The sequence below is a fragment of the Salvelinus alpinus genome, chromosome 17 (assembly GCF_045679555.1).
Source record: "Salvelinus alpinus chromosome 17, SLU_Salpinus.1, whole genome shotgun sequence".
Taxonomy (NCBI): Eukaryota; Metazoa; Chordata; class Actinopteri; order Salmoniformes; family Salmonidae; genus Salvelinus; species Salvelinus alpinus.
In genome coordinates, this window is record NC_092102.1 from 26,754,975 (window position 1) to 26,767,680 (window position 12,706).

A 12,706-nucleotide genomic window follows, 5' to 3' on the forward strand; every position below is an offset into this window, starting at 1 on the left:
GTACGTGACAAAACATTTTATTTTTCTAAAATCTTTTTTTTTTTTTTTAACTATCACTAAGGCTCTAAATTTGAGACTATTGCCCAGTAAGTGAATTCCGCATTCTATGCTATTCTTTTTGAGAGCGAATATCATAGCCTACCTACGATTTTGTGCTTATAAAACAAAATAAAACGTCTCAACTTTAGGCCTTGAAGATCACCTGAAAGTGCTTTTTCTTGAATGGTGAGTACTATTGAATGTAATAAATAAAGTAAAGCACTGGGCTGGGCTGGGTTAACAGATGTTTTGTGGAATGAAGGTGCTTTAATAATGGATATGCCTGACTCCCCTTCCCCATGTCACTATGGCAACAACCCCATTGGGGCTTATGGAATGTCTCTCCTTCACACACACACATGCACACTCACACACACCCTGCCCCCACACAATCATTGGGGCCCAATTACCTGGTGGTGGTAGAAGGTGGCAAGTTGGAGCAAGGCTGTGGTTGCTAGACCGCTTGTGTGTGGCGGTCCCCAGGTGAATGCTTCACACACACAGAACTCCTCTCATATCACTTCTAAACCTCTTTCGTATAGGAACTCATCACAAAATGGAGTTATGCGGCTCGCAGTACTCTGTCACATGAAATGTGTCTGTCTATATCTGTGTCTAGGCCTAGTCATTCATTCCCATTTCATAGCTCATCTCTGGTCAACTTAGGGGTGGCTAAACTCTTACCTTGAGTAGTGGGAAGACAGGGAGGTAATTGGTGAGAGACTTCCTAGAAATCTATGGTTCAGCACTGGTCATGATAATGAGAGCCCTTTTAGCATCACACCTGTGCTAAGTCCTCCAATTTCCTGTAAGACATGTCAATCTCTGTAATTATCCCACAGTCAGCTGAGCGGAAGGACAAAAGGGAGACAGGTGGATGAAACAACAGAACAGAGAACAAACAGATGCAACATATTGGCCTAAAGAAGGACAAGTACTGACGAGCATTGACAGAACTGGAGTGATATCTCATTGTAAAGTATTTGTTCATTTGTGAGTTGCTTGCTTGATAATAGCAATGTGATAGGGCTTGGCTTACGTTGTAAGAGGGGGAAAATCATATAGCTAGGTGAAATTGTAAAAAAAATTATAAATGAAATGTCATCATAACACACTGACTATCTTAATGACCTCACAAAATCAACAACGAATAGTCACAGAATAAGGCGTGGATAAAATTGGACAAACACAATGGGAAAGTCAGTACAACAGGGTGTAAATGCAAAGGAATACAAAAACCCCCACACTATGATGACGTGAGCACTAACCCTTTGAGTAGTATCATGATGCAGCTGCTGACTTTGCTGTGTCTTTGGTGTGTGCATGTTTTGTGTGCGTGCATGCATGTGTGTGTGTGTGCATGCATGTGTGTGTGAAGTCGTCGTTAACGCTGTCTTTACATCCTCCATGCGTGACAGGCCAGCCTGATACCCATCTATACCCAAATGAGCTCAGGTTGTGCCCCAGCTCAACACTCTAGACCTCATTTGGAATGCAAATGAAAAGACTAAACAAAGCAAACCTTTCAGACCATTCAGGCAATTCACTCACCAATCCCTTTGAGGAAGGCTAACTTCACTCAGGGGCTACTTAAGACAGAAGTAAAAATCCTAAAAGGCCGTATTTATTTCATTTTTTTCAACACTTCTGTGCTTTGAGGACCTAGTTACCCATACCATAGTAGCATGTCTGCTAAATGCAGAAAAAGAAACATATATCAAATTTATTGCTCACATAGTCGTGTTTAGCAGATGTTATTGCGGGTGTAGCGAAATGCTTGTTCTTCTAGCTCCGAAAGTGCAGTATTATCTAACAAGTAATATCTAACAGTTTCACAATATATCCCCAAAAATACACGTAAATCTAAGTAAGGAATGGATTTAGAATATATATACATATATGTCAGAGTGGCATTGGACTAAGATACAGTGGTATAGAATACAGTATATACATATGAGATGGGTGATGCAATATTTACACACAATTAAAGTGACTAAGATACCGTAGAATAGTATAGAGTACGCCCTCCAGCCCGGAGCCTCCAGCGACGCCCTCCAGTCCGGAGCCTCCAGCGAGGGTGCCCGGTCCGGGGCCCGCAGCGAGGGTGCCCAGTCCGGGGCCCGCAGCGAGGGTGCCCAGTCCGGGGCCCGCAGCGAGGGTGCCCAGTCCGGGGGCCCGCTACGAGGGTACCCAGTCCGGGGGCCGCTACGAGGGTCCCCACACTAGAGGCGCCACCTAAGTGGGCCAAGCCAGAGGTGGAGCGGGGCCTACGTCCGCCACCGCGGAGAAATTTCCACCCAGACCCTCCCCTATAGGTTCAGGTTTTGCGGCCGGAGTCCACACCTTTGGGGGGGGGGGTACTGTCACACCCTGACCTTAGAGCTTTTTATGTCTCTATTTTGGTTTGGTCAGGGTGTGATTTGGGTGGGCATTCTATGTACATTTTTCTATGTGTTGTATTTCTTTGTTTTGGCCGAGTATGGTTCTCAATCAGGGACAGCTGTCTATCGTTGTCTCTGATTGGGAACCATACTTAGGTAGCATTTTCCCACCTGTGTTTTGTGGGTAGTTATTTTCTGTTTAGTGTTTTCTGCACCTGACAGGACTGTTTCGGTTTCGTTTTGTACTTTGTTATTTTTGTTCTAGTGTTCAGTTTAAATAAAAGTCATGAACACTTACCACGCTGCGCTTTGGTCCGATTCTTCCTCTTCAGATGACGACACCCGTAACAAGTGCAGTTTATACATATGAGATGAGTAACGCTAGATACGGAAACATTATTAAAGTGGCTAGTGATCCATTTCTAAAAGTGGACAGTGATTCCTAATCAATGTCTATAGGCAGCCGCCTCTGATGTGCTAGTGATGGCTGTTTAGCAGTCTGATGGCCTTGAGATAGAAGCTGTTTTACAGTCTCTTGGTCCCAGCTTTGATGCACCTGTACTGACCTCGCCTTCTAGATGATAGCGGGGCGAACAGGCAGTGGCTCGGGTGGTTGATGTCCTTGAGAATCTTTTTGGCCTTCCTATGGCATATCATATTATTCCCTGAGTAGTCATGCCACTCTCACAACCCCTGTGTTGTGTTATTTATATATATATTGTTTACCTTAGTTGAATGCACTGACTGTAAGTCGTTCTGGGTAAGAGCGTCTGGTAAATTACAAAAAGGTCATGTAAAATGTAAAGCCACTGACTACTCTACCATGGGTTGAATTTACAGTTGATATCATGTTCAAATTAGATGGACTAGATGGATTCTGCATAATTCTACTCAAACCAGTGTATATCTGTGGCATGCTGCTTGGAACAATCCCCTTTCTTCTCACGTGCTTCACAGCAATCTCTGCCATGCCCCCTCCCCTGAAACAAGATCTGGATATGGCATTGCCTGCCTTGTTGAAGATAATCAAGTAAATTACACCAGGCCCAAGGTGGCTGCCTTGCTCAGCCAGCTAGCCAGCCTTGGCCAGGGATTAGGGCTCAGCCTCACCCCCATCAGCCACAGTGATTGATAGACCAACATACCCTGCTCTAGGCCCGACCTGGCCTAATCTGGCTCACCTCAAACCGTCTGTGTCTCTGTCGGTTTCACCTACCTGTACTTTGTTCACTTGTCATCTGGCTTTAAACCAGTAGGGCTTTGTTAGCCACTGAGGCTGGAATGGCTTTTGTGACCAGAAAATAGAGAGACTGAAAGAGACAAGGGCAAAGGGTATTTCAGGTTACGGCTATTTCATATATACACTGACAAGTATGCCAGAGGTCATGTGGGTTTTTTTCACAAAGGATTTTTGGTAGGCTCTATAAGATTTGCAATCTATATGTTTCCCTCTCAATATGGTTTTGGTTTGTTTCTGGGCGTGGACTGGGGCTCATGGATGATGTTGGTGTAGTTTGTGTTGTGATAGGAACTGAGGCCGTTCCCACAGGAGCTCAGGCTAACGTCATAAACACATACAATGTACCTGGGGTGGGAGCGGCGGCGGGCTTGGGTGGGGGCAGGTGAACCGGTGAGGTGGGACAGGGGGGGGTTGGACTGGGCTTAGTCTCAGACCTGATTGGCCACTGCAGCACAGGGGACACACCTGTGAGCGCCAGAGGCTAAGGAGATTGGCTGCCAACTGAAAATTACACCTGTGGGGGAGGGAGGCCAGGCTACATGTAAACCTATCCCCTTTACAAATTCAGTCTACTCGTCTTGAGGAGTTTAATCAGGTAGTGTCGCAGTGAGCTCCGGGAAACTTGAGCCGAGTCTTCACGACTTAAACCTGTTGAGTTGATTTTTGGGGTTCTTCGCCTCCTCTTTGGGTGTCTAGTCAAGCCGAGCTAATTCTCCTGCCTGAGAGCGGCAACTTTTTCCAAGCAAACATCGAAGAGTTGGTCTCTCTGTGAGAGGAGGGAAGAGGAAGACATATCTATGAGGCAGCAGCCAGCAGCCACATCCAGGCAACATGATGCCTCTTTCTGGCTCACTTGACCACACCTGGGAAGGACAGGGTAACCCACCAACATGAAACCTCCTTATTTGTTTTCATTTTGGTCCATGTACGATTTCCTCTGACATTATTTGTGATACATTTACTTTGTCATCGCACCAGCTTACAGGTAGACTGAAGTCCAGTTGTATTTATACTTATGTAATAGTCAGGAAATGGATGGCAAGCAAACAAGGTCGTTGTATAAAACCGTTGGTGCTTGTATGCTGTTACAGGAAGAGCATGAGTTTAGGGGGAAGCATATTATAAACTGTATCAGATTCCAGTCCATTTAAACAGAAACAAAAGAGCCGAACGTTAATTCCTAAACTGGAAAGACCAGTTGGGGCAGGTAGAGGCAAACAAACAGACTTATCAAAGGATATAAAGACAGCAGCTTTTTCCCTCCATTGTCACACTGGAAATGCACATTTGGAAGAACATTAAAGCAGTTATGGTAACATTTTGATAATTGTACCACCTCAAAAGCTGATGATAACCAATTGACGTGAAATATTTTCATTATTTTACAAAATAAACATTTATGTATTTTAAATATTTTAAAACATTTATTCTGATTTGAAAAAAAGATAATGAAGGCATGGGAGCGTTTTTGACAACTTATCTCTGCTACCTGTTAAATAAGTCTCAATGCATCCTTTTCTTAGGATGTTGCATGTCTAGAAAAGGAGACTAAAATACCAAGGCTAGGCCTGTTCTTACTTATTTCCTTTGGCATGTATAGATAGAGATTTCAAATAATAATCTGTTTTTCCTAACCTTTTGATGTGAGAAATACAAGGTTTACGTAGTGGATATATGCTGAACGTAAAATGTCTGCTAATCCATTTTAATCTTCTGTAGGTTTTTGTTGTATTTTGTTCGACTTCTGGGAGTAGAAAATAACCATTAGGATGGTTATGTTTTTGGAATGTTGCAAGAAGATTGATTTAATCTTTTTCATAAAGTTTAAAAGGTGTTGTTGATAAATGGAGGGAAAATGTTGACCAAATAGTGCAGTGAATAAGGAGTGAGGTGAAAGATTTTGATTGGCGGAAAGACAGACATTCGTTCAATTCTTTGAATGAGTAATTCGTAATTGTTTATAGCTTTTTAAAGATTGACTATGGGTTGGGCATTACAGATATCATAACTGGTCTGTAGGGAATTTCCATAGAATGTGACTCACTAGATTGGTAAGCCATACAAAATGGAGGTTGAAATTTGAAAATAGTTTTTTTTACCGTTTTTTTTTTTTACAGCTTAGAAAACAGACATGTGAAGCTAAGAACAAGCTAACTATGTTAACCATAATGCCAATCACGGAATAAAGTGAGAGGTCAGGGAATAAAACATTGAGTTTGTGAACTGAAGAACAGGCAGTTTAAATAGGTATGACTATGACTAACCAGCTTTTGCCATAACTGTTTTAAACCATTAACATTATGGTTGATGTTGGTGGAATGCTGTTTCTTTGTACCTAGATAAATCAATGGCAATAGCTGTTATAAAAATATGTAAAACATTGACAGGATTTTAGGGGGATTTTTTCCTTTTTCAAGGACAAGTTAAGAAAGAAAGCATTTTCAGACAAATCATGGAAATACATTAATATTGAAGCTAGGAATAGACAATAGTAATGTGGAAATAAAAATGTATATTTGTGATACTTAAATCAAGCCAAACGGACAAATAGATTACTTAATTAAGGTGCCATGCATGAGGGAGGCTAGAAACCTTTTTTGCTTAAAAAATTTCACTCATTCATTGGAAATACTCAAACCGAAAGGGAAAGTAAGTGAACTATGAAAAGTGATAGTTCTCAACTGAATTAATGAACCATGAAAGATAGTAGAATAGTAAATATATCATTTCATTTAGTCAAATAGCAGAGGGAACTGAACACTATAGTAAATATTGAAATAAAACAATGAAACAACCAAAGAGAAATAGCTGAAAAGCGACGAATCAAGCCACTAAGCTTTACTCTCCAGTAGTCTGGAGGGCCAATTAGTGGTGTTGATAAGGTCCAGCCGTAAGTGAGGTTTTGGATTTCACCAACATTCTTCTCCACAAAGACGGCAACTATTGATTAAGGGCCAGGCTGGTTTACCTATCAGGATTATTTCACAGTGGAGTCCCATTCCAACGCAGAGGGCAGGGTTACCTGATCACGCCTCACTCACTCAGTAAGGCTACAGCGTGGGCAGCCGTATACACCACACCGAATGAACAACCTCTCCAACAATGGAATAATTTCACTCAAGAGCCAAAACAGGGACGAGTTTCAGGGACAAAACTTAAGCAAACCTTAAAGAAGGAAAGATAACTGAGGAAATGCATAGCAAGCACGTGGGAAGTAGGAAGTCAGAAAATACTTGAAACTATAGGGTCTACTTGACTTTAAATACGTTTTATTTCCATTGTCCTCTTCTTCATTCTACAAGCTTTAATACTCATTCTTTCTCCCTAATCTTTTTTTTCTCTCTCTCTTTCTCTTTAGGCCTGCAGCCCTGGTGTATAATGCTGATGATTAACTAAATAGAGGCTGCAGCAGTCTGTGAGAGCAGGTCAGCTTGGCTTTCTCATTTCATGGGCCCTGACTGACTGACCGGGAAGAAGCTGAACTGTTCGCAGGCGCTGGCTGCTAAAAATTCAAGACCTTTTTTACCCCCCACCCCCCTTTACTCACTTTGTTTTGTTGCATTCTTTCCTTTTGGGTTCCTTTTCACGACGGTAAGGTTACAGGTACATTCTTCACCTTTTTTCACTGCCTGTTCTTTTCCCTCCCTTATGCTCTCTCTCTCTACCTTTCTCATTCACTCACACTTCCATTTAGCTCATTTGCAGGATGACTGGAAACCTATTCTTTCCCTCTGAACACAGGATTGTCTTGATTCTAGTTTTGTTTCAGGTTTAGAGAGAAAAAGAGCAAAAAAATTGTTAACATTAATAGATATCAATATTAGTATAACTATTGCTGACTTACTGTATCAAGTCTCAATAAAATTAGAACGAGTTATAGCAGTTATTTGACAATGCACGATGCAAATCATTTGTTGCCACTTTGATTGTTGAGTTAATGTACATATTTGAATGGCTGATCAGTCTTGTGTCACTATTTTAAGTGGCAATGTAAATAGAATGACTAACTAAGGAATACTGGTATATATTTTATATGAGTCTTTATCTTACAAAAATATAAATAATTAGCATGCAGCATTGTGCCACTTCTAATGTGTGATGCTTTCACACTGTGTACCTGTGAATAGCCCACGTTATTCAGTAAACAAAAGCTGTCTCAATGACCTTCTGCACACACTGCATAGGCACAGGCTAGGTCAGTCCAGCATTCCTCCAGGCTTTCAACACACTACAAACACAAAGAAAGGAGGTACAGGAAAAAGGAAGGCATTCATTTCCCCTTTGTTTTCAACATTTCATCAAATGACTGTTGAAATGAATATGACATGACATACATTGTGCTAACTGTGCTACCATCTTCAGGGACATGAAATGTGAATACAGAACAACAACCCCAAGGCCTTGTTGCTTTAGTTTTCAGTATGAAAAATGCAGTGGGTTTTGTTGAGAATGGATGTTAATAATGCAGTGGTCAAAAAAATACCCAATTGTCATACTTGAGTAAAAGTAAAGATACATTAATAGAAAATGACTCAAGTGAATGTCAACCAGCAAAATACTACTTGAGTAAAAGTATAAAAGTATTTTGGTTTTAAATATACTTAAGTATATTTATTTAAGGATAGCCAGGGGCACAATCCAACACTCAGACATTATTTACAAACAAAGCATTTGTGTTGAGTGAGGCCGCTAGATCAGAGGCAGTAGGGATGACCAGGGATAATATATATAGATATATATAATTTTCAGAATGAGGGGAAAAAGCAGCCTTACCGTTTCGTGGAACCAGATCAGTCAGAACAGGTTTGGGCAATCATTAATATCCCCTGTGGCCCACTCTCCTGTGGCAGAACCTAACCTACAGTCCCTACCGTACAACAAGTTGTATTTTTTTGTTTTCGAGGCGAGTTTCAAATACGTGGTTTCCCCCCACTTCATCTCTTGTTTAAGACCTGGGGGTTAGGTGATATATTGAACTTGCTATTGTTAGTTTGAGTTTGAGATAGTAGAGTCCACCCAAGGCCACAATTTGTTGAGTTAACTGAAGTGGAGTTCTAATGGATATTGATGATGAGTTGCATGTGTGCCTGGGGAGGGGGTATACTTGATTTTATATTATTATAGTTTCTCCTTCTTTCTGTGGTAAATACAGATGTAGCTACAGAGATGTGAAAGACAGGCCTTCTAATGATCATTTGCATTACCAGTCAGGGTTGCCTACTGTTTAGTACACCTCTTTCTTTTCATAGTGGAATGTTCCTGACGTCTCAGTTATGCACATAGGTGGGGCTTATCCCCACACAAACCTACCCAAAGCAAGGTTAGCCTTTTACCAAGTTTTTGTCAGTCAAAACCAGGAGATAACACAACACATTAAACAAAATTAACCTGTATTGTAAAATGCTTAGACGAAAATATTATTACTGCGATCCGTACACTTATTGTGATCTGTAAAATAATCACTTTTATGACCCATTGTTTGTCTCCTATGCATGTATTGGATGGTCATCCCCATCTTACAAGGCAGCATTGGATATCATCAATCTCTCTAATACTGCCTGGTAATGATGATGCTAGCCATCCGCTAACTACAGTGATACACCACACAACTTACAACGTTAGCTAGCTACATAAGCACACTTTACCTCAGCTTGGCGACCATTTTTTTTCTCAATGAAATGCTCTGGTTTACGCTGAAATGGCTTTCAGGATCCATCTTACCTGACAGTGCTGGATTGTACAAAAATGTTCTAACACTGTCTGGTAACGATGTTTCCTGGGTGACACACCTACCTCCAGAGATACGCCTCAGCTAAGGATGTGCTTAAAGGGTCAGGTGTGACCACTTGATGAAAGCATACCATAGACAATACCTGATCCGATTATCTGTAGTGTTAGAACTTGACTCCAGTTTGAACTCTGTATCTTTCTTCAAGGATTTGATGTCTGATATTGTCACTGATAAGAAGACTTGGTTTAGGGTTGCATCTATCTGTAAGAGATTGTCTTAAATCTTCTTCTATTGACACGCCTTTATTCCGCTAGCTAAAACTATACATCTGGAAGAAGCTCCATTTTACCTCGTCATTTATTTGTAGAAAAGATAGGCCTATGAAGTGCTTATTTTGTGAATTGTATTGGGAAAATATTTGGCAATCCAAGTAATTGAAATATCTCAGTGTTCCTCATTTAAGAATCAATTCAAACAAATGGAGAAGATTAGAGGCACGACTGGCAATTGCCTTTCCCTGGGGAACGAGTAGAGGAGATCATTAGGGGCCCTAGCTCACCCAGCCTTTGTATTCCACTTCCCTATCCTGTTCTAGGGTGGCCCCACCCTACCTGTGTTAAAGAATAAAGGTTGGTTGACGGTTCAACCGGTCGCACCGCCACTCATTTTCGTATCCCCTCCCCTCTGTAGCGTGTGGCTTGTGTCACCGTGATTGGTCCAGCACCGCTTATCTACATGGCACATCCTGAAACTGACACGAGCTCACCTGAGCACTTATGATAAAAATAGACTCAACAACATCCTCCTTGACTCCTTACCACTCCCCTTCAGCCTCACCCCTCTCTCATCCCTTCATATGAATGATTACTCTTTTTTATCGCAGCTAAATATATCCCACAGCTCTATCTGTAGTGCCTTTTGTTGTTTTACAAGGCTTCATTGGAGAACTTTTGTTCCAATTCGAATTTTAGAATTCTGTTGAATTTTTTTCATAAACAAATGATAAATAGCCATAGACTTAAATGAGTTGATCCCTTATGGCAAACTACTACCCCGTTCCATGTCGTCTTCCAGGAAGAAAAATACATCCCAATTTAATAGGTAAAGCCTTCAAACAGACAGCACAGACATTGGCAAATAATAAAAGGAGCTGGCAGAGCCTAAATGTTTGTTTAAGGAGGGAGAATTACCTCGCAAATATTGAACCATCCTTTATTGGCTCACCACCCTTTGTTTGCCTTTATTTATGACATAGACACACAGAATGGTTCAATGTTTTTTCCCTTTTCACCCCCTCTCCTTTCCAAACGGTTAAAAAGACAATTTGATGTTGTACTGAACCCAAATGTGGCATATGGATTTAATTTGCGGTGAGAGGGCACCACATTTTGATGTGAACTTTCAACCAACAGGATCTAGTTTGTCTTTATTCATGGCAAATCATTGTAAATGTACTCCATATAACATAGTCTTTGAGAATATGAAAAAGACAGAGTAGTATCCATGTCTGTGTGTGAAACAGACAAACAGACGGACGGACGGACAGACAGACAGACATACTGTATCTTTTCAGCCTGTCTTTTCCTGTATCTCATCCTGTCTCTTTCAGCTGTCTCCCTCTGCGTACAGTGGACGGTTGGTTCAGAGGGTGTCCTTCAGTCCTGGCTCCCTAGCCTGTTGATTGGCGTCTTACCAGACATGGTTAGATCTAATTATCCCTGTCTAATACTGTCTGGTAATGCCGTCCATTGAATGGCGTTAACTTCTCTTTTTCCTCTCTCCTTCTTGTACAGAAGTTTGAGCATGGCCGTCAGTTTTCTTGGTGTGTCTGACCTCTTAGGCTTCCTCTATGTTAATGTGTGTATACAGGGTGTTTGTGTGTGTATATGACCAGTGCATAGACACATTGGTTGAAGTGACAGATGGATTGGGATGTGGTCACTATGGTCATGAAGATAATGACTATACAGGAACTATGAACCTTGCACTGGAAGATTGATTCAGTTGTCAGTGCTCTTCCATGTGCCATGTGTCAGAGTTTATTCCTTAAGCAACGGCCCAGGATGGTCAAAGAAATACAGCATTTTTGGATATATACATATGTGATGCCATAAGTAGTTAAAATGCTTTAAGGTGCTTTTAAATCTCGCTCTGTCTCTCTCTCTGTGTGTGTGTCCATAAATCTACTGTATCAAATATTTTATATTTAAACGGATGTAATATTATCTTCATGTAATACACATTTTTTCGACTTTTAAAAGAAAGATTTGTGTGTTCGTCACGGTGTCATGGTTACTAAATTCCAAATAGGAACCTTTGACATTTCTCCAGGTACAGTAAATAAAAAACTATAAATGAATCCATTATTGATCTATTTTATCTATAAATAGTGTCTATACTACAACCAAGCGATAGATACACATATATATTTTCGCCAATGTTATGTAATATGACATGACAATATCAAATAAACTTGAATTAAAACAATATTTGACTTTGCCCTGTCCTTTTTGACTGTGATTAATAGTGTCGTCTGAATGCATTTAATGATCTTTCTAGTCACATAGTTTTGTATGAAGGAATGTAAATGTGATCGATGTGTGCTCTGGTCATTGTGTTCAGGGGGACTCTTCACCGAGCGGAATGCCTGGCCCCAGTCAGGTGGAGATCAGGTTACATCTGAACAGAGCACCTTTTTAAATCCCTCAGTTTACTCATGAAGTCACCTATCAGCCAAGCCCTCATTGTCCCGACTCCTGCTCTAAAGCAGCTCATAACAGGCTGCCCAGTGTGTCTCGTTGCTAGGCTGAGAAACATAGGGCCACTTTTTACCGATTTTAAGGTCTTTTACACACACACACAAATAATACAGCCCCATCGCTGTTTAATTAAAGCTGTTAGAGCTCTGAGGGGTTCACTGGAGCTCTGATTGTATCAGGAGGAACACAAACACAGAGTTCATTTAAACATTTACTGAAACAAGCCCTGGACCTGATCTCCCATGCAGAACATGTAATGAGCAAGTTAAAGGGTTCAAAGGAAATTGTCTTCATCCCTCACTACTATGAAAGGGTTTTCCAATGGTAATGAATATATATTTATTTTGTTAACAATTAGACAAATGACTGTATCACTGACATGCTATGCAATGAATGAACTGTGTTTTTATTTCCCTTGATGCTTTGACTGAACACCCACTTTTCATGTGATTTTGGAGTATATGGGTCACAAAACAATACATACAAAATATACAAAAATGATCTACATAAAACGTGTAAAAACACTATTTAATGATTAAACTTCAGGTCACATTTC

At 40.8% G+C, this 12,706-nt stretch overlaps 1 long non-coding RNA gene across 1 annotated transcript; it reads left to right on the forward strand.

The window, feature by feature from the left end:
* Nucleotides 1-4,240: 4,240 nt before the first annotated feature.
* On the forward strand, nt 4,241-7,546 carry LOC139542609 (uncharacterized). Its single transcript, XR_011668531.1, has 2 exons — nt 4,241-4,537; nt 7,019-7,546. It is a non-coding gene; the product is annotated as an uncharacterized lncRNA (long non-coding RNA).
* The last annotated feature ends 5,160 nt before the right edge of the window (nt 7,547-12,706 follow it).